Source organism: Drosophila takahashii, chromosome 3L, assembly GCF_030179915.1.
Source record: "Drosophila takahashii strain IR98-3 E-12201 chromosome 3L, DtakHiC1v2, whole genome shotgun sequence".
In the NCBI taxonomy this organism is placed as follows: domain Eukaryota; kingdom Metazoa; phylum Arthropoda; class Insecta; order Diptera; family Drosophilidae; genus Drosophila; species Drosophila takahashii.
The window spans coordinates 2029576-2052081 of record NC_091680.1 but is presented as its reverse complement, the minus strand read 5'-3'; positions in this window follow the sequence as shown (position 1 = coordinate 2052081).

Here is a 22506-nt window from a genome sequence, read left to right as displayed (position 1 = left end):
AAATTTATGCTTAATAAAAGAATCAAGCCGGAAGGCCTATTGTATTCCGAACTCGAAACGGAACTCTCGTTTTCGATCTGAATCCTCTGAAGAAAGAGGATCACTCCTCCAGCTGACGTTTCTCGCCGGCGCACTTTGCTTCATCTCGAAATGAGTCGCTGTTTTCCTACCATAAACATTCGTGTTTATTGCAAATTATGGAATCAAATGAGTCGACCAGCCGCCTTGTTGTCACATGTTCTGTTCTTAAGATCCCGAACCCAATGCCATATGGTTAAGATCTGGTTGTTGGTCTAGTCTTGCGGTCCACAGCTGACACTTTGAAGCGCGTGGCAGCCAAAAAAGGAGCAGGGAAAGTGGATGGATGCGTTGGATAGGGAAAGTACTGAAAGGACGACGCCCCAAGGAGTCTTGCTTATCACGATGCCTTGGTAGTTTGCCACCTGAACGAGAGAGACTCGTGTCAGTTGTCAGTCAGTCAGTCGAGTCCTTCAGGGATATTTTAGGGAGCAGGGATCTCCTGCCTTCCTAATGATGATGCTGTCAGATTTGAACCGAAAACACGACAACAGTTGGTTGATCTCGGGAGTTTTCACTTTTCCGATAATGAAAAGTGTTTCTTCAATAATTTGTAAATTTAATTTGGTTGCGGCAACAGATGCCGCCGTTCGATTCTTCGATCTTCGGATCCCCTGTTTTGTTTTCGAAAATGAAAATTAGTTTTGACGCTGTTATGACGGCTGTTGCATCTTTGGCTGCTGTTTCTCCAAGGTTCTTGGCCTTGATTAAGGTCCTGTTTTGGGTACTGACCAACAACTGACCCCGGGTTATGACCATATGTTGATCCTAACAACGCGTGCCCAACACACGATTTCCAGGAAGAGCTCCTGCAGGATCCAAGACTAATCAGCGTATTTAAAGTGAAAGGAGGCAGATCTCATTAATGGGAATCGTTTCGGGGGGTCTGGCTTGTCTATTTGTTGCATACAGTTAACAAACTATTTAGGAAAGAGGGTTCCTTACTTATTTATCATAGGTGATTGCATCTACATTTAGAGGAAAAAAACGATCCTAACGATCTGAATTTCAGTATTTTTATCTCAAAAGTGAGACAATAATAAAATTCTTAAAATCAAGATCGAAGTTTGCTCGGTTTTTCGCTATGATATGTAGATTAATTCTTCTCTTGAATCGCTCTTGATTTCAAGATGAATCGCTCTCGATTTCAAGATGAATTTTTATTCTTTTCTTATAATTCCTACTTAGCGTTATAATAGGTTAAATTATGTTTTTTTGTCATTATATTTTTAATCCAGATAAATCTTTCACTATCTGATTGCCATTTAATTCTAGGATAAATCGTTTTCATCCCTGGCTTTACGTTGCACAAATTGTGAAATGAATAACCCATCAATAATTTTAATTAGCCCGCCATATCAGTGTCTCATTAGCAGCTTATAATTCCCAACCAATACTGTTTCATACTCGGCCTGACACCACGGCAAATTCCCTTCAATTGGCAACCAATTATATCCTGCTGCTTGTTGTTATGACAACCATCCTTTTGGCTCCCCTTTCCCCCTTTTGCCCAAATCAGTTGGCCCAGTCAGTCGTCCGTCATAATAGCGCGATTAGTGCCTCCATAATCCCCAACTCAGACTGACACACAGATATAGGGATACATATATATCAATTAGCTATTTGTGCCGGCTTCCATTTGGCCATTTAATTGGCATTTAATGCCACATGGTCAACGGCTAACGGCTTTCTGTCCTCTGTTTCAGCTACAAACTGCGATGATTATGGTAATGTAATCCCTGCAAACGGATTTTGCAAATTTTGGTGGAATTCGGCCAAAGCTAAAATTGAATTTTCGGCTATTTCAGCGTGTGTGGATTCATTCAAAACTAATTTAATTAGCATGTGGAGCCGCCAAAGGGAATTATTTGGTTCTGCCTCCGTTGTTTATGTTGTGGCCACAGGACATTTGGATTGGGATTATTTGAAAGTGCAGTAAAAATGTGCACATTCCTTTATTCAATTGATTTAAAGTGTGTTTAAATTGGATGGAGGATCTGCGATACTTCAAGAGAAAGGGAAAAAATTCACGAATATATTACGAGACTTTATTTACGCTCGAGGACTCCATTATCCTTTGGTCAACACTCTTCCGCTCTGGCAGCACATAAATCCGCAATTACATCTCGTGTTCAACCGCTTACCTCGCTGCTTTTTTAATGCTTTTAATGTTTAAATGCCTTATGGCTGCGAAACAGACACACTTTCCTCCGTATTGCAACCGCAAATTGTGAATTCCCTTAATGAGAAAATCCTCGCTTATTAAAAATGAAATTTCGCACTTTAAATAAAACACAGACATCTCCAACCGAACATCTCGTCTCTCTTAACTCAACCGATTTCCACTTGCGCTAATGGACTACATATTTATGTGTGTTCTCATCCTCTGGGAACTTTCCTGGGCTTGCTGTTCTTCATCATAATGAACGCCCCTTTCGATTCCCGCCCCAAATCGGACTAATAAACTTATTTGCACAACTAACTTGAGCAAACATTTGGGGCACAGCCCATCAAGTACACCTTCTGGATCCTTGTTCTGAATGCGACTTCTGTTACCAAGAGGGCGTCTGCGGCGACTCATTAGGAAACACCTACCTCCGAGCAAGGGAGAAACCGAAGCCAACCAAACCAAACCCACTGGACACGCAAAAGAACTAATTAATGCCGAAACACCGAAAAGCGCGAAATAAACAAATGAAAACAAGAGGGAAATCGATTATTTGAGGATAAAGAATGTGGGATACTCTTGCGATTAAAAAGGATTATTTGGAATACCTAAATAAGGGAATTTAATTTGTCAATCGTTTAAGGTTTTGTTGTTTCTATCTCTAGTTAGTTGTATACCAAGATTTATGGGGATTGCTTTGAATTGTTCTTCAAATTCTTAACAATTTTGATTATCTTAGCTTAAGATAGTTGTATATGAAGTTTTATATTGATAGCGACAATGAAAGCCAAGTTACCTAAGAACAGTTGGGTAAGTTTAAGTTTTGTATGTATAATTCTTAATTAGCTTTATTGTTCTTAACTTAAAACATTTGTATACCAAGTTTTATAGTGATAGCTACGAAGGAGCCAAGTTACTTGGGAACAGTTAAGTAGATTTAAAATTTGTCTTCAAAATTCTTAACAAGTTTCGTAAGAAAATCTCGCTCTAAAAACGAGAACATTGAAGAATAAATGAATAACTATTTTTTTTAATTTTGAACTCAAATACTTTATAAGAAATCGTATCCTTTACCGAAACAACGAACCCCTTACTATTTCATAGGGCATTTTCTTTTGCCCAATGGAACAACAGATGGACTTGGCCTTAGCTGGGTGTTGAGTTGAGCAGCCTTGCCCAGTTACAGCCTCCAAGAAACCGAGAGACTTTTAATTAATAAACGGCCCGCGAAATAGGGGCTGCTTGGGGATAGAGGGAAAAAAGAGGGCGAGTCTGGGTTTTTGGGACTGGGCTAATCGCTGGGATTATTAATTAGTTAGCCGGCCGTGTCGCGTCGCGACTTTGGAATGATAATTGCGCCTGTCGTTGGTCTGTTCTGTGTTTCTCGGGCTCTACAAGTTGCACCGTAAGTCTGGCCAAATGATTTGATTAGCCAATCAATAATGGGCGCCCCAAGCCCCCGAAATCCCCTTTCCGTAGCCCCTTTAAAGAAACTTTGGGGAACCTTCGGCGGCGGCAAAATGATTTTGTTGTCTCGCCGCAGGCCACAAAGGTGCCAAAGGAACGTGGTATCTTATGGTATGGTATGGGATTTCAGGCGCATTATGGATTTGCTCCTTCAGCTTCTACTGCTCCTTCTGCTCCTGCTCCTGCTGCTCCTTTTTCTCCTTCTGCGGTGGCTGGCAAAAAACACATAACATTTATTTATGCCCGAGACGTCGTTCTACTGAAGCCTCCATCTCCACCTCCATCTCAACCTCAACCTCAACCGCAGCCGTTGGAACGTTTTGTTTTTGCTCGAAACCAGATCCAGATCACTTATTATTAATTTTAGTGGTTAAGAAAATGGGAGCTCCTCCGAGTCCCCGAACACCCCGAAACCTCAACCCTCAACTTGACGATCGGCAGTGCCGCGGGCCAAAAAAAAGGCATGCAGATGGGCAAAAGGTTCCTGGCAATGTCCAATGTCCCATCTTGGCTCGAGTCTCGAGTTTGGTTTTGTTTTGTTTGGATTGCCCTGATTTTTATGCCCTTTCCAAGGGGTGTTGACCATTTATAATAAAAGATCGTTTTGGTAAAGAAAACTGTATCATATAGGGTCGTTGTTGCATACATTGGAATATACCATCCAATACAATTTTTCTCTGAGGAAAAATGGCTCGTTCTTAGAGTTTTCAACGATTTTAAGTTTACTCTCATTTCTATAATAAATTTGTAGAAAATGTTAGTATTATGTATGGATGTATATGGATATATTCCATCTTTAGTCATGAAAATATCTTGAAAATATATAATTTTATTTCAGTTATGCTAAATCTGTAATCATATAATGGCTTGACAAATTTTTTATAATTTTATAATATGTTATTTTTATGTTATAACATAAATCCTGTTTTACAGATATTTTTTTAAAAAAGTTACCCTGAAAATATTTAAATTGGTCTATTTTATAATGCAACCACTATGCTATTGTTTAACTATTAATAACTCTTAAAATATTCTTTAATATTCTAATATTTTATTGAATTTTTCTTTAATTTCCGGCTTTATGTTACTTTAGCTTTTTTATCCTGCCAATATTTCATAGTGTTTAAGTTAGAATAAATCCAGAATGCTTTGGTCAATACTCTAATATTTTATAAAATCCCCTAAAATGTCATAATTTCCCAGCAAGGGTATTCCGAGTTTTGGTTCCGCTTAGGCTAATCTTGCTTTTGGATGTGTTTTGTTTTCGGGGCACTTTTAATTAGTTTTGCTTTGAAGGCACCACAGATCCACAGCTCCAGAGTATTCCAGCTCCAGGGTAGCCGGCAGCTCGCAGTGCTAAAACCCCGAGTCAAAGTCAAAAGCAAAAGCAAAGTGGTGCAGCATATGCGCTACTTGGAATGCGACGTCGTCGTCGTCATCATCGAGGCAATGCCCAATTCACAATTCACCAGTTCACCCGTTTTGCAGACTCCAAACTCCCAACCCCAGGAGAACTCACTCATTTTCCCATTCTGTTTGGGGCAACGCCCACTTTTGGGTACGCTCCAAGTTCCAAGTTCGCCAGTCTCATTTTCGGCTCTCTCTTCTGGTCTCCTGGTTTTGGTTTCTTTTTTCTTTTTCTTTTAATAGTCCTCCATTCGCCATATACGCAAATCGATTAAAATTGCGGACCGCAGCGCGTCCAGCGGACTCAACTGAACTGAACTGGACTGGAATGGCATGGCCAACTGGGTTCGCAGTTGCGAATTGGGATTGGGTTTGGGTTTGGGTTTGGGACTCTGTTCCCGGACCTGAAAACCTGGACACACACTCGTATTTAAATGCCAAGTGAAAAACTATAGCCAATTACTTTAAATTAGTGTAATTCCCATGGTATGGCATCGCCTGGATTGGATTGGTTTGGATCGGATCGGTTTGGGTTGGGAGTTTCGTTTCGTTTGGAGCTCCTCTTTGGAATTGTTGTATTTATAATTTTAGAATACCATTTGGTATTGGTCCATCTGGCCCGCGGGTGTAATTTTAATTTCTGCCGACCTCCACTCCGCGGTGCCATCCCCATCCTCCCATGGGGATCCCAATCTGCCATTCCGATTGGTCCTTGTGCCCGAGCTCTCTCAGCTGTTTAGAGACTCGTAATTGCCGTGCGTCTAAGCCCCACTTCGAATGGTCCACCTCCTAAAGGCCCACCAAGATCCCAGGTTCCAATGCTCCAATGCTTATGCTCCATGCTCCACTTCATGTCACAGGTGGCTGCCACAGAGGCTACCTCCCACTCCTCCGACTGCATTTAATAACTTTTTATTCGCATTACCCTGCAGCGAAAATGACAGGTTGAAGGGTTTAATGAACTAGGTCGAAAGATGAGGAATATTATTAAAGGTTTTTTTTTTAAAAACATATACGAAAACAATTGGAACAGTGGAGGATACAGGATTCTGGTTTTCAAAAGAAATAGTATGTTGCATACTTTTTGATTACCACATTTATTTTCCTTTTATTTTTTTTAAATTTATTTGTAGTAATTTGTTTGGATATTTCAATGTTTTTTTGTAATATTAATTTAGTTCTATAAATTAGAATTTAAATATCATATATTTTTTAAAGGGTATCCTTTGATTCGCATCCCGTTTGTTTGCTTTAGCTCTGCAGTTCTTTCACTTTTCGATCAGTTGCACTGTGGGAAAATATGTAGAAGCTGGCAATCAATGTCCAAAACTTTGCCCCACGGCCATGACAACTTGGCTCGATTTATGAGCCTACGCCCCGGAGTCCCCTTTCGGCCTTCAAATCGGAATCCAAGAGACCAAAACGAACCCAGCCCAAACCCAAAGCGAACCGAACTGAATACTGAATCTAAATCCATTCCAACGGGCTAAGGAAACTGGCTAAAAGCTGCAGTTTCTCATGGCTTAGATTTGTGGCAATAATTGATTTTAATTTATGTAGTTGAAAGCACTGGTTGGGTGTCTGCTGTTGAAGGAGTGGAATTCCTATATTTTATTATTATATTTTGTTGGAGGTATACGAAGGATTTGCCACTAGTAAAAAGAGGAATTTTTTTTTTTAATATATTGTGATTTAAATAAAATAATACCCAAGTACCGGAAAAAGATCAATTATTTTACTATTATAATGTTTTTTTGGTGATATTAGAAGGATTTACACCTAGTGAAAAAATAATTATTTGTAAATAAATTACAATAATCCGTAAGAAATTTTGTATACGCCATATAAGAAATCAATCTCCAAAACCTTAAGAATTCACCGAAAAACTTTAAAATAACCCATTGATAAACCTTTCCATAAAACTTTCGACTACAAATAGTTGCTGGCTAATCCTGTTAGTTGGCCAAAGTTTTCGTAATAATTTCGGAGTGGCAGAATGACTTGCTGGCGCAGGGTCACCCTAGCGTATAATTGTCGGGGTCACCAATTTTGATGACTTTTCCGCCCCTGACTTTTCAACCCGGCCGAAAAGATAAACAAGCCAAGTGGCCAGTTGGCCAGTTCGGAAAGTCAGTGGCTGCCGCGTTACTGGAGTGTAACTTTGCCTAATGAAATTATGAGGCATTTCTCAGCTTTTTGGTTTGTTCATTTTATTTTTATTACTATTTTTTTTCGTTTTTGGCAAGATGTCTGTTCTGTCGGGCAAATTAACGCGATGGGCTGGGAAAGCACTTGAGGAAAGAGGTTAAAATTCGGAGCGAACTATGACTATAACAGTTGGATTCTCATTCCCATTCCAAAAAACGGCGAATAAGAAGAGAGCTCCCAGTCCGAAGTTCCCAGTTCCCAGCTCCTCGGATCCCAGGCCAACCCAGAAGCAATTAAAACGCGTTTTCGCAATTAAATGACTTTGCTATTTTTATTTTCCCCCCTTCTGGGTTTTTTCTTTTGGTTTACTTATTTTTTCGCTGTTGGCTTTTTAGTTGAACAAAAGTTTATGTCAAAAATGTAAATCAGAGGGAAAAAGAAAAAGAGGGGGGCTGGCAAACGGAATGACTTTTGGTAATTAGACTTCTTGACTTTCGAGATCCAAAAAGGGTGTTTTTGGTGTTCTATATTTTTTTTTGGAAACTGTTTCCAATTAAAAACGGTTAGAGTTTGAACCTAGGGTGAATTAAGGAAAAATAAATACAGAATACGAAAATTGTAATAACTTTATATTGCTGCTAGTTGTTTGTTTTCTGGAGCACAACAAAAACTACAACTACTACTGTGTGTTGTCAACTCAACTGTTTCGCCAGCGGAGCAATGACGCTGCACTTTTCTCATCAGCAAAATAGTAGATGTGTGTGGTATGAGGAAAAGCATCATTATCATTTCTGGAACGCGACATTAACATTAAGTTTGCCCCAAGACGCGATGTTGATGTTGATGCAACTGCCAAGCGTAACGAACACGCTTACAACAACCTAAAAGTAAGCACAACTAACAACGAAAAATACAAAAAAAATACGAAAACACAATCATCATTAGTGGTGTTAGTACAGCGTTTTATGAAGGAATCAGCATTCGGCGCTATACTATATAATCATATGGAGCACTCGTTGGGTTCTTCGGGAATAGAGCTCGCTCTATAGATACGACATCTTCTGGTTCTTCTTTTCTTGGCCCGTGGTCACACCTCGCTTCTCCTTCATCATCATCATGTCCCGAGTTAATTGGGTTTTTCTCTGAACAATTCTATCAATGCTTACCTCGTGTGTACTTTTCAGATAGTCCAGGTGCATATAGTTGGTATAAGACACCTATTAGAGGCACGCTTCAATGCCTAGGAATTGCATGTTTTTAACTAAGGAATGGGGGGAACTTTATAGATGGAAAGGGGTTTCCAGTTACCATTTTCCTAGGAAAGTACTTATTTTCGCATGTCTGTGCCGAGGAAAAGCCGTTTACCGCCCCTTCATTATATTTTCAGCATTTATGGGGTTTTGAAGTCCATTAACACCGACCAAGGAGTTCTATAAATTTAATTAATATTCTTTTAATTTATGGTATGGGTTACTGCAAAAGTTCAACAACACTTGGTTGAAAAGGGGTAGATTTACATTGTATTTTATATTTACATTTTCTTTAAAAATATATTAAAAGTGATTTATATAAAGGTGATTCTAAAGAATTCGCGTTTTATGAGCTTTACAATTTTAATGACTTATCGCTTTTAATTTAAGTAAACAACAAATTAGTTTTTTAAAGTCTAGAATTTCATTTCCTTTTTCTACAAGAAAACCCAACAATTCCTGGCTAATTATGCATTACACCCTTCCTAATCCTCACACCATCTCATCTTGCTCTTCCTCCCAAGTCAATTTCCTTATAAAACCCAACCACTGACATAACTGTTAATGCACTTCCTTTTTGTTATGGGGATTCGGGATCTATTCGATGCTACCCTACGTGCTACTGTTAAGTAAAACCCAAAAACCCCGATTTCGATGTTATTCGTGGAAGTAAATTGAGATGTCAACTCTCGGTTGGCGATGATGATCCGATGAGCAAACACCGATAAGGGGTCTTTAATATGCCCAATACCAGATAGGCCAAGAGATACGAATGTATCTGAACGGAACCGAAGATGATGCAAAACGTGGCCAACCTCCGAGATTTACGATGGAAAGTGTGAGAATTCGAGACGCGACAAATGACACGGAGCGAGAACAGTTAGAAGTCCAGAGATATGGGCAATGACTAGATCATTATCACAGTCCCACTCTCCACTCATTTTTTTTTTCTGTTTCGGTCATCAGTGAGCCGTGAAATATGATCAAAATATTTATGCCCCGGCCGCAATTATGAGTCGGAGGGAGAAACACATAAAAAATAAAGAGGAATCGGAATCTCGGCGACCAGAAGAGACAATGGGACCCTCAGGTTTGGGTTCTGTTACCTACCTGCTCACTCACTCAGTCAGTCGTTCCAAATGTATATTCTTTTTATGACTCTATTTTTTCTGTGTTCACCATCGAAAATTGTTTTTTACGATCCGGAGTTTCGGAAGTGCAACGAAATTGCAATAAACATTCCAATTTGATTTGCCTTGATTGATGACCCACCGTTGGAAACTCGCCAGGAATTCTCAACTACTTTAGATGCACTGACAGAATTCTGTTCCTTGAATTAGGAACAAAATCAACTTAAGTAGAACAAAACAACAAAGATCAAAATGAATTAAAAAAAAAACCACCCTAAATATAAAAGAAATCTTCTTGAATTAAGAAAAAACCTTCTTGAATTGAAAAAAAAAACTTCTTGAAAATGGAACGGAATTTAAAAACGAATGTTCCTTGAATTAATAACAAAATCAACTTAAATAAGAATAAAACAACTTGAATGAAGAGCAAAATCCAATTGAATTATAAATAAATTGAGAAAAAATCTTCTTGAATTAAGAACAAAATCATCTTGAAAATGGAACGGAGTTCAAGAACAAATATTCTCAATTCAAGTAAAATGTGCTTGGTTTTTTCTCTGTTTATTTTCACACTCGCCCTTAAGTTGAAGTGCAATTATAATGCGACTAAGGGGACAAAGAGAATTAGAATCAAAGACAAATTGTCGACAGAACTAAGAAGCGACATTGCAATTAATTATTTCGCCTCGACTGCCTGCCTGCACCTGAGCGACCTGAACTTTTTGCTCCGCCTCTTTCTCAAGAGACAAGTGAGAAATTAAAACTTTTCGCTGCAAAGTGGAAGGGAGAGTAGTGCACTTCCGACAGGTCAAAAATGAATCGCGCAATTAAACAGTTCCCCGGGGTTTTTTTTTGGACAACAGGGGTTATATACTTACTTTTTCAGCTATCCAAAGAACAAAATTCAGCTGCAGAAGGTGTAAAAACTTAATTAAGCCCGAATGTGAAGACGCAAACAAACAAAGTGAAAAACATTGCGCGCGCGGAAAATTCAAGATATTTCCGTCGCGATAAAATCCAACAACTTAAAGTTTAAAGTCTTGATATTCCTCCCCCATCCTTCCACCTCAAACACCAAACTCCGAATTGTGTTGGCAATCTCGAACCAGAGTTGCCAAATAGATTTCTGCGGTTGCCTTTTGCGGTGGCTTTGACAGCAGCTGACAGGGGAACTTGTTTGCTTTCAAACTGGCATATATATAATTGAAATAGAAATTCAGTTCCACAGGGGTTACAGCGAAATGGAGAGGACTTTTTGATTCAATGTGGTGTAAATAGCTTGAAAAATTATTAAGGTCTTTAAGGGAGTTCTCTAGAACTAAAGGTGCTCTTATATAATTTTATAAACATATTTTTTAAAGATATGTAATGCGCGGATCCACGGTTGGTAATGGGAGAAAATCCGCCCACTCAGGTGAAAAAAAGACTTTGTTGCTTACCATTTTTTTTCATGTTATTTCTTACTACAAAGATAACTTAAATATTTAAATACAAATTTTTAAAATATTTTTACTAGTTATACAATTTATTCATGTTTCTTACAGAATTCTCTGGAATTCTTTTGGGATCCTACCTGACCTTGATCACACTCTTTAAGCACCTTACACAACAAGGCTACCTAGCTGCCACATTCCTCGGCAGCGATAAGAAAACATTCCCCGAGCATGCGTCACAGAGTCATGAAAACTATTTCACTGCCCCGTTTGATAAGGCCAATATCGAAGGCCCCGAAAAAAAAAAGAAACCCATCATCCTGGAACAAAGGACTCGCCTTCGTGGCTGAGATACGTGGGCGTTGAGTGAACCTCTTCTTTGGTCTTCGGTGGTCTCATTTGCTGACTGCGTCTGATTTATGCGCGCTGTAGAATTTCATGGCTGCTTAATTAGTGATTTACCCAACCCAAAACACTCCCACGTAGTCGGGGAGTGGGAATGAAAAGAACCTCACACAGCGACAGCGAATCGCAGATGGATGAATGGAGCGAAACAATCGCCTTGAATTAAACAATTAATGTGTAATTATCACAGTTTGCCAGGGATTTATTTTCCTTTTATTTTTGCCCCGGGCCAAGCGCCAAAGGAAGGAAATCGAGGATTTTGGAGGAGGAGGAGATCGCAGATCGCGGAGAGAGAGTCGTCAAAACGCCCACTGGAGGTGCGGGCGTCGACGATTTCTGGCCAGGGCGTGCCGACAAACGATCCTCCTGCGGATCCTCCACATCGCGGAGGGCAATACATCATCATCAGAGGCTTCAGGAACTAAAATTGGCAGGGAGAAGACATCCAGCGATCCTTGGTGTGCTGAGTAGTTGAAAACCGAATCGTGTAATTTGGTCAGATAGATGGTTTCAAAAACACTTTGAGAAATTAAGTGTTTCAAAATTTGCCTTACATTTGAAAAGGTTCAAACACTTTTTAAAATTTTCAGTGCATTTTTAGAACATTATTTTTTAATTTTTTTTTTTTAATTTTCATTTTATTTTTATAACATTTTTAGTCTACGTTAGTATATTTTTAGTAAATTTGATGTAGTAGTAAATTTTTAGTAAATTTCCAGCAAATTTTTAGGAAATTTCAAACAAATTTTTAGTACATTTTTAGAAAATTTTAGTAAATTTTTTAGTCCATTTTTAGTTGTGCGAAGATAAAGTTAGGATTATTTTAGAATTTTGTAATAAAATGTTAAATATTTAGAATTTTGGATAATAAGGTTTTGTTATCAGATCGTAAAAGATGATTATTTGAAAATGAAAATGAAGAATGATTCTCTTAATGATCCTTAGAATGTTCCCATAACTTTTTTCAAGTGCCTTAAAAAAATGCCCATCGTTAGAGGGGGCACAAAACAATTAGCTTTGGGTCAGGTTTTAGGGTTAGGGGATCGGGATCGCCACTTGATCAACGATCACTGAAGGCGCCGCCGTCTGTCAGTCGGAGTCAGGAGCTTCAATTATGTTGTTAGGCTGGATCAAAGCGATCACCGATCACCGAACTCGGAAACAAGCCCGAACTGATCAACGAAAATTGTTTCGGACACTGAAAGGGCAATTAGAGGAGAGGCAGGGGAACTTCGGCTTCAGAATCCAACAAAACCGAACCACGTGTTCGAGATTGCAGCCTTTAAATTATGCAAATCTGTTTAGGACTCTAAGTCCTCTAAAGGACCAATTGAAACAATTGCATTAATGGCGCTGCAAATGTCCTTTAAGCAGGAATATCCTTCATCCAGCTGAACCAGAAACGATAAACTTTTCAAAAAGAAAGCGTCTAGGCGTGATCCTTGGGATCGTTTAGGATCGTATGGGATCTCCTTGGCTATAATCCCGGTACAAACAAAGGACAATTAACTGCTTCGTGCTCTAATTCAGGTGCGTGAGCCCAAAAAGCAGAAATTGATGGCAATTATTCGGGGCTCAGTCCGCTTTAACCGCAAAATTGTCCCTGATCTTCGGTTCGTTTTCCTTTCGGTTCTCTTAAGCCGCCTTTGTCTTTGTTTTTGATGTGTACCGAAAACAGAGAAAATTTGTACCAAAGTTTAAGGAGTGATCCCGAATAGATGAAAGACCTCTTAAGGCGCCGCAGATCTTGCAAAGCATATAAAGTGCTTAGCATAATTAGTAGATCGATCGTCTTGCATTGTAAAATACCCAAACTCTAATTCCTTTGTTCGTCGCTGAAAATCTACTTTGCTCTCATGATCTCTAGTTTAAGCAACTTAGGTTTAAACTGCAGAAGATCTCGAAAACTAAACCCTAAGAAATTTCCTACCAATTTGTACAGCTTTTTTCTTAGGTCCCTCATAAATTCGTATGAAACTCCCATAAATGTCAAAATATTTACACAAATGAAGCCTTTCTTTTTGGATCGAAATAAACAGAATCACAGTTCCATTGAGATATTTCCAGAAAAAGATAGAAAAGCAGACAGCTTCTGTTGTTATGGAAAGTGCAGCGAAGCAGAAGCATTTTCCCACAGAGCTTTCCTGCGATCGGTTTTTGGGTTCTTTGATCGCCGGAGAAGAATTGAAAATGAAACGGATTTTCATTCCGGCTTTTCTTTTTCCCTCTCTTTTTTCAGACCAATGACACCTGAAAGCGCCCACACGAAATTGAGACATCCACTTGGAGATCTTTGGAGATCGGTAGAGATCTTTCCCAATTCCCATAGCTTTTTTTCTGAAGTGGAATGTGTTGTGTGCCGGGTGTTGCATCTGGGGGATTAGTAGCACTCCGGGCAAGTGATCGTAATGACTTTTGGATTTGATTCCATGGGAACCGAAAGAAACTGCAGTGACATTGAAGTGGATCGATCTGGAGATCTTTCAGTTGACAGCTGTGGCTCATTTGCATAAATTCCAAAACGTACCTGCTGCATTCGTGCATTAAATTGTCTGTCTGGAGGCGTTAAGTTCGGTTTAAGTTAACCGCAAAATACAAGTCTGTGGTCTCTGAGCTTTCGGCTCCATCAAAGTTTCAAGTGCAACAATGTTGACAACTAACTGCCTGCCCTTCTTGATCTTGGGTTCCTTCTGTTTTGGAAATATTATGCAGGCTAATCCCTTAAACGCCCATGTTCAGCCTCCTTTTGTTGACCATATTTCTACTAATTTTCTCTTTTCGGGATTCCCTTTTTGTCTCACAAAAGGATGCGAAATTTCTAATAACCCCTAAGTGGACATAATCCTTTTGTGTGTGCCACTGTCTTCGGGATCCTTCCGTTTTCGTTTCCTACAATTTTTTAATAACTCTTTTGGATGGCTAAGAAGAAATGTATTATCCCAGCGATTGTCCTGTGGGCGGATATGGATATTTAATACTTTTATACTTTTGTGTTGAAAGGCAGGGTCAAATGTGAGTTAAATTCGAATGCGGCGGCAAAAGTTTTTAGTTTTTGAGCGTCGAATTTTCCGAAAGAATTATCGAAACAATTGGACAAGTGATGGTCAGACGAAACCCGTTCTTATCTGCTATGTGTGACACCATATAATACCATATGCTTATGTTTTCGGGGCCTCCTACCCCCAACGAGCTTCACACATCTGTTGCCCCGATCTCCGAGAAGAAGAGTCGGCGGAGTCTGCATCATCGACGAAGGTGGTCCAGGTCTGTCTCCGCTTAATAACCGAATAAAAAATGATAACCCGAAAATAAGAAGACATCAAAGAAGCCCAGCCACAGACTGCAGGCCAAATTAAGAGAACTCTGTGGCTACAGAGCCCCTAACAAGCTACGAAAAAAGAAAGAGCCGATAAAAAGAAATGAAGGAGAGCAGGTAATAAGTAGGGCGACTATGGGATACCTTCTTATAATATTACAAGAATGATATGAAACGGGGAAAATCAATGTATTATAGTTTTTTATAAATAAATAGTAATGCCAGAAAATATTTAAAATTTGTACTATGCGAAAGATAAAAAACAAACATTTTTTTAATATTATCAATATGTTCTAATTTTATTCAACTGATATGAAACTTGGAAAATCAATGTATTATAGCTTCTTATAAGGAAAACAACATCTTTAATATATCAAAACATAATATTTTATACCAAAATCCAAAAACTACTTATAAATACCCTGTAATAAACTCCAGAGAACAGAGAGAGAAGCGAAGCCATAATGCACAAAGGGTCATAATGATCGGCAAAGATCGCAGCGAGTTTGGAGACCGAAGACCACCGCCGTCTAATTTATTCACAGCGAGATGTGGGGATCGTTGGATTCATTGGATCTGTTGGGGCTGTTGGTCTTTTGGTTCTGGACAGATCCGAGCCGCTCTTTAAACTCTTATTAATGAGCCGCGCAAGTGTCGCACGCAACGCGCCGATTAAGGCCCAGTTAACAGGGCTCGAAGGTGGCGACCGACCGTGTCCATGTCCGATGTCAAAAATCCGAGTCCATGCTCGGGGCCAAGTCCGTATCCATGCACTTAGAAAAAAAGGCAGCTCGATTTAAATTATTAAAAATATCTCTTAAAGTTACAATACTGCTTAAAAGAATTTTTAACATTTCTAGGTATTTTTTTTATTGGAAATTTAATTTTAAAAACTTTTGATTAATATCTAAATTATTATTAATATCCAAATTATTAATAAGAAAATATTTTTTTTTGGGAATTATTATCACTATGGACGGCAGTCCATGTAGTGACGAAGCGCACCAGGAGAGTGTGCGAAGGCGACTACTATTATATAGCCGCAAAATTGAAAATCTGCTGTGATAGTCCGATCGTAATGAGTAATACACCAATCGAAAGGTATTGCAAAAACTTAAAGGATTGCATACCAAGACTTTAAGAAAATCAATTGGCTTGGGAGAGAGAGCGGTGAAAGTGAAAAAGTGAAAATTTCGAAATTTGGAGCTGTTGGGGCCGGTGGGGATAAATGCCCCCTCGAAATGTTTTAGTTGTATTCCTTTTGAAAATACCCGTCGAATGAGGGGTCATTTGTCAAAATCCGACGCTCCGTTCAAAAGTTATAGCCAAAATAAGATTTCCTTCTTCTTCCCAAAATGAAAATTTAATTCTGTTTGTCAGTTTGTCAGTTTGTCAGTTTGTCAGTTTGTCAGTTTGTCAGTTTGTCAGTTTGTCCAAAACATGTTTCTTAAGTTTTGAAAATTTAATATGACGTTCATCCCATCGATATAAAAAACTTTTGTTCTACCACTTTTGGAAAAACTCGCTAGTTTAGCGGGAAAACAGCTATAAATAGCTAAAATTCGGAAAACCGTAACTTCTATACTACTAAAGCTACAGACTTGTGCTGCATCTTGTTTGAAAGGTATTTTTAAATGCTATAAACGCCTTCTATATGCACTTTGTGTAAATGTAATAATTAAAAAGATATGAACAAAAGACAATTTTTTAAAACTTTTTTTTTAGCTTTTTTTTATTTTTCTCAAAAACGGCTCTAACGATTTCCCTGAAAACTTTAAACTGTATAGCCCTTGAGATTCCTTAAATTTTGATATATAACACATTACTGTAAAAAGTCACGTTTAAAAGTTATTTTTATACGAAAATAGCCACTTTTGGCAGCTCGAACAACTAAAGCTTCCTGAGTATTGAATTTTGTGTGAGGGTATCCGAACTGTATTTTAGGGTCATGGAATCAGTAAATTTGCACTTAAGAGTTCCATATAGGAATCTTTTGTTCTACGACTTTTGGAAAAAGCCGCTACTTTATCGGGAAAAAAGCTAAAAATGGCTAAATTTCGTTAGTTTGTAAGTTCTACACTACTAAAGGTACAGACATGTGCCATACCTCGTTTAAAAGGTATTTTGAAATACTTTTTAACTTAATTTGTTTAAATACAATGGCTTACAAATTATGATTGACCAATTTAAATTTAAATGTATATATTAGCTCCTATGAGAGCAAATGTAAACAAACAAAAACTTCTGATATCAAATAAAAACACCTCTGAACGAGGTAAAAAACTAGTGACGATCGCACCTTCAACATACAAAAGTTCTGATATCAACATTTGTGACGAAAAATTATTACACTCGTCATTCAATAGACTTTCTAATATTTTTTCATTCGGCACGCTGCAATAGAAAATGCCTGTGAAGGGAAAAAGGCTGGAATAGTTTGCTAGGGCGGGCCGAATGAGAAAATATTAGAAAGTCTATTTAATGACGAGTGTAATAATTTTTCGTCACAAATGTTGATATCAGAACTTTTGTATGTTGAAGGTGCGATCGTCACTAGTTTTTTACCTCGTTCAGAGGTGTTTTTATTTGATAAGAAATATATGGTAAAATTTGTTTTTGTAAAATAATAAATATTTAAGATGTCGAAATATGAGATCTATTTCAAATAATGTTAACCGTTCAATAAGAAACTTTGAAAATATATGTTTTATAGAATCAAAGAATGGTTTTTTTTTTTTTAATATTTATAAACATTAATATAGTTATATCTGTGAATTTTGAGTGATCGAAAACCTTTTCAGCAATCGATTTTAAAGCAGTGTATCTGCGGGATCTCTGGGATTAAAGTGCAGTCAGAGCGACGCTTTTATCGCCCTAATGGACCTGGAACCGGGAACAAGATCGCCGAGATCCGTGGACCTCCGCCTCTGTGTGACAACTGGGAACTTGCTGTTTCAATTAAGGCTGCCCATAAACTGGGCCCTCTTTTCTCGACCGATGTCTGTTATCTGCGGGGCTTGTCACTCGCCTCGATTTTGTTTTCCACTAAATAAAGACATTAAAAGGGCCGTCAGTCAGGTTATGTTCTCTGTTTTTTTCTCGTGTCCCCTCGTTATGGTTACGGATTTTTGGGCCTGGTTTAGCTGCTGGGATTTATTGGGGACCACCGGTGGACTGTGTGGCTTAACACTTTTTAATTTCACTTGCCACACGGGGCAATCAATCTTGGCGTCCCCAAGATCGTGGAGTTATGAGCCTGAGAAATGGTCAGAGAGTCATAAACCATCATTAACAAGGGGCAGCTGCTCTCCGGCGCTTCGAAGCAGGGATTTTTGGACATGGACATGGACCTGGTCGGACTAAAGATTTTAGATGCACTTTTTTTTGTGGGCGACCGCAACAAGTTCTATGGAATCATCAGCTGCCGGGCGGGAAAAGTGTTGACAACTTTGACGACGACTTCTTGTGGGGTCGTTGGGTTTTAAACAAATAAAATTCGGAGGTGGAGAGCAGGTGGTCTTCTGCTGCCCCCTCCTCGATTTTTGGGAATTATGTTTGCTTTATTGCAAGTTTTTTTCTGTAGGTTTACGGGGGGTGTGGGGAAATAAGATCGAGAAAATAAAATTCGAGGGAATTCGTTACGGAATTCCCGACATCGGAGCTTTCTGCTCTACTTTTCCTTCGCAGCTAGATTTAAACCGATTAGACTGTCCACTGGGGGTTCCTCCATTATTTCCAGCTGCTGGGAATTGAAAGGTAAATGCAATCATTTCTATTCAACGCTTCCCTGAGAGATAAGACCAATTATTAAAGAACTTAAATTAAAAATTAAAGCACTTACTATCTCTTTTTCTTTTTAAAAATAATTACAAATTAGTCTTGTGCTGTGTATAAAAAAACAAATTCTTAAATTTAAAAAAAGGATATTGTATTATCTTTAAATTTCTTAAATTCTAAAAATTTGAGAATTATTTCCATTATTGTACAAATATTTGTTGTCATATTTGAGTCAAATATCAAAACAAATCTTAAAATATTTTATTTAAATATAAGTTACTTTGGATAGTTATTATAAATCTTTAAATTAAAATTCTTGCATTTTTTTCTTTCATTTTCCAGCTTATCAACCTTAAAGCTTGATACTTTTCGCCTCTAATATCCCAATTAACGTATGGAACATTTAACTGAAAACCCATAGACGTGTTGAAATGCCTTAACTTCTCTGGCTTCTCTATAGTACTTTTTTCCCTGGCTCCTCTACCTTTCTATCATATCGTAATCTTGGTAATCCAGACACTAACAACGAAACTCGCCAAACGACCGAATCGAATCAAGCGCACATTTTCATGAATGAACGAATGAACGAATGAGTATGAGTGAATGAAATTTCGATTTCCACAACTCCTACACCACAATAGCGATAAGAAGGGGCATTTGGCGGGGGCAAGCAACCTACTCGCGCATGCAAAACACGATTTACTATTAAGGCAAAATGCGCAGACAGTACAAAAAAAAATTGGGGAAAAGGGGATCGCAGGGAGGTGAAAAAACCACAGAAGCCAGACAACAAACAACTTTTGACGTCGCATAGAAGAAATTGAATGGAGTGGAGCCGTTTGAGTTGCTTGAATGGAGGAGTTCGAGGCCCCGGAGGAGTTTAGAGTTTTTAGACCCGACTGGAGACGCGACTCCATTCATAAATGGCCATGGCAAGCGGGTTTTGGCAACGTGCTCTCTTCGCCGAACGGATGACTCATCTCCACTGGATGGGAATGGTATATGGGATATGGTATAGGGGATATGGGATGGCAATGGGGCACGTGATGCCATCGTCGAGGTGTGTCAATTAGCAGTTGGTTGTTGCAGTTGAAGAGGCGGTACAGGAGGAGGAGGATGGAAAGGATGGGAAGGGGGATTGTGGATTGGCTGCTGGCTGAGGATGAGGAGTAGGTAATCGCTGGAGGTCCAAGTCCAGGGCGTGACTCATCTCGTCATGGGAGCTGCTGTTGCCACAGAGGCTTCTATGTAGCAGTTCTTAGTGTTAGCTAATAAAATTAGCAAAATTCTTGTAAGCCAAGAAAAAATACTACAAAAATAATAGGGAATTGGGGAATTATTAACAAATTATGTTGGTTTTTAGCTTTAATTTATTATTATTATCATTATTTTTTTAAAAATATTTATTTACTTCATTACCTAATTTACCATTTTAACTTTTATATTTACTTTAATACTTAATTACAAAATTCATTTTAATGGCTGTTCTTATATTTATTTGTATGTTTATTATTATATTTATTTGTATGTTTATTCTTTGATTTATTTCTATGTTTATTCTTATATTATTTGAATGTTTATTTTTAATTCTTTGTTTGTACATTTTAATGGAGTGAGTTCGGAGATATTAGGGATATATTAATTCAGGTTTTAAAGACTAAGATCCGAGTTCAGAAAAATGTAATTTAAAGTTCTAGTTCGTTGTCTGTAATTTCACACAGGATATAAACTATATAAGTCCTGTTCCCACTATAACCAAAATTTTCTGACTTTAAAGATCCGAAATAAATTCATAACATTTAAAACTAGTTCCGTTTGGAACTGAGACGTTCACCTCCATCGACTAACGCCTTTGCCAATTTATGAATGAAGCAATTGCCAACTGGTTTTCGCAGCGCCCAGACTTCCTGCGCCCTAGACTTGATCTGTAGACCCCCAGACTGAAAGCTAGACGACTGGCGGCGACTGGAAGTGTGCACCCACATGATCCCAAGAAGTCCAACGACAATTGTGCGGGTGTTCGGCACAACCACTTGAATACTCTGTGTATATCCACATCCGCTGGCTTCTCTATTAAATGCGGAAGAGGGCGGCATTCATATTCCCCGAAAGTTCCTGCCCCCCGGATTTCAGAACTCCAACACTCACGTGCTGGGCGGGATTCTCCGCTTTGGTTGGGGGTTTTCATATCCCAGAGTTCTGGGTTTGGCATTGTCGGCGGCTTGCTTTGTGGCGCCCACAGCCGCGTGCCGCTTTGATTAATTATGCGGTGCAATGTGGCCACCTACTCCTCCTCATCCTCCTCCATTTCCCCTTTCCCTTTGAATGGTTAACTGTCATTGTTCTGGCATATTTGTTCGCTTTATTCGACTGTAACTGGCTGTAACACACAACAATTGACCCAATTATGAGGACGACATCGGGAATATCTGGACACGGCGGGATGATTTTTCATGTCCATTGAACAACAGCTCGGTGGTTTTATCTCCACTGAGGGATCTGTGTTTGAATCACTGAATTTGAGGGATTTTCTTTGCCTCATTTGGCTTATTAATTTATCAGAATTATTAAGGAAAAACTCAGAAATTAAATATTTATGAGTTTTGTGTCTTCTGCTAATGACATTTATATGGAAAACATCTTTAAAAAGCTTTATTTTATTTAATATTAAATTTACTTGTTCTTTTTTTTTAGTTTTACATCATTCTTGTTTGCAGTCGTTAATATTATTATTATACCAAGAATTTATTTACCTAATATTAATACTTCCTGGAACCCTTTTCATTAAGAGTTGACTATCAACTTTTTCCTACAAACCAAAACCAAGTCCTGAATTTTCCATTTAGCCTGCCTGGCTAAACTTCATCCTTGACTTGATTTCTTGGCTTCTTGACTGCGTTTCCTACTTGTTCTTATTTTGTTACAATTTTCCCGCTGTAAATTTCCCTCGAAAGTTGCAACAAAGTGGCGAAAACAGCCGCCAGGAGGAAAAGGCAGTGCGCAATTTTACTGTCAATTAGGCGGCCACACGGGCAAAAGTCGAGTTTATTGTTGCCGAGCCACCTTCAAAATTTCAGGCCGAGAAGGAGGATAAATTTCTTCAGGGATTTTCAAGCACTGCGGGAAAATTATGAACAGGAATTATATAAAATATATTTTTTTAAATACAAATTTGTATATCTTTTTCTAAAAGTTTGTACTAAATAATTTCTCTAAAATCATTTAAAATTTTTAAAAAATTAAAGCAAGTATTAAATGCTTTCTCTGAATTTTAATTATGTTATCTTTTAGATTTTTAAAAATATTTGAAAATTAAAGTTTAGTTATTTTTATAATTTTTTCTATAACTATTTTCACTTCTTAAATTTCAAATGACGGACTGCCTCCCACGGCAGGTGTGTTCACCAGGGAATTTCAATGCCAAAAAGGGAGGGATTCAGGAGTCCCAAAAGAGGGGGGGAATCAATCCAAGGAGTCCAAACACAAGCACGAGCGCCACAGCAGCTGCCGCTGAATGGACAGCGGCTAATTCCCCGTCGTCCGCCTGCCAAATGCCAAAATGGCAACAATGGACGTAGCACCGGGTGAAGGTCAGATTTCGGGCAATCAAACACAATGGACAAAGGAATCGTTTTGAATATGAAATGAGATTGGCACCGGAATGGTAGTCGCCTTGACCGTAGGTGGACTCCAATTACCCTACGGCAGCTGGAACCGCCTTACTTTGCCTCGGATTTTGGCTTCAGATTCGGATTCAGAATAGGATTCGCAATCTCGTCGATCTCGATTGATCTTTCAATCAATGGCAGCTGCCTTTTGGAGTGCGCCAATTTTCAATCTCGAACGTCAATATTTGCCTGGACTTAAGGCGGATTTCGAAATTCCAGGAATGCCCTGCTTTTTGGTGGCAAAGCAAGTTGGGTTATAC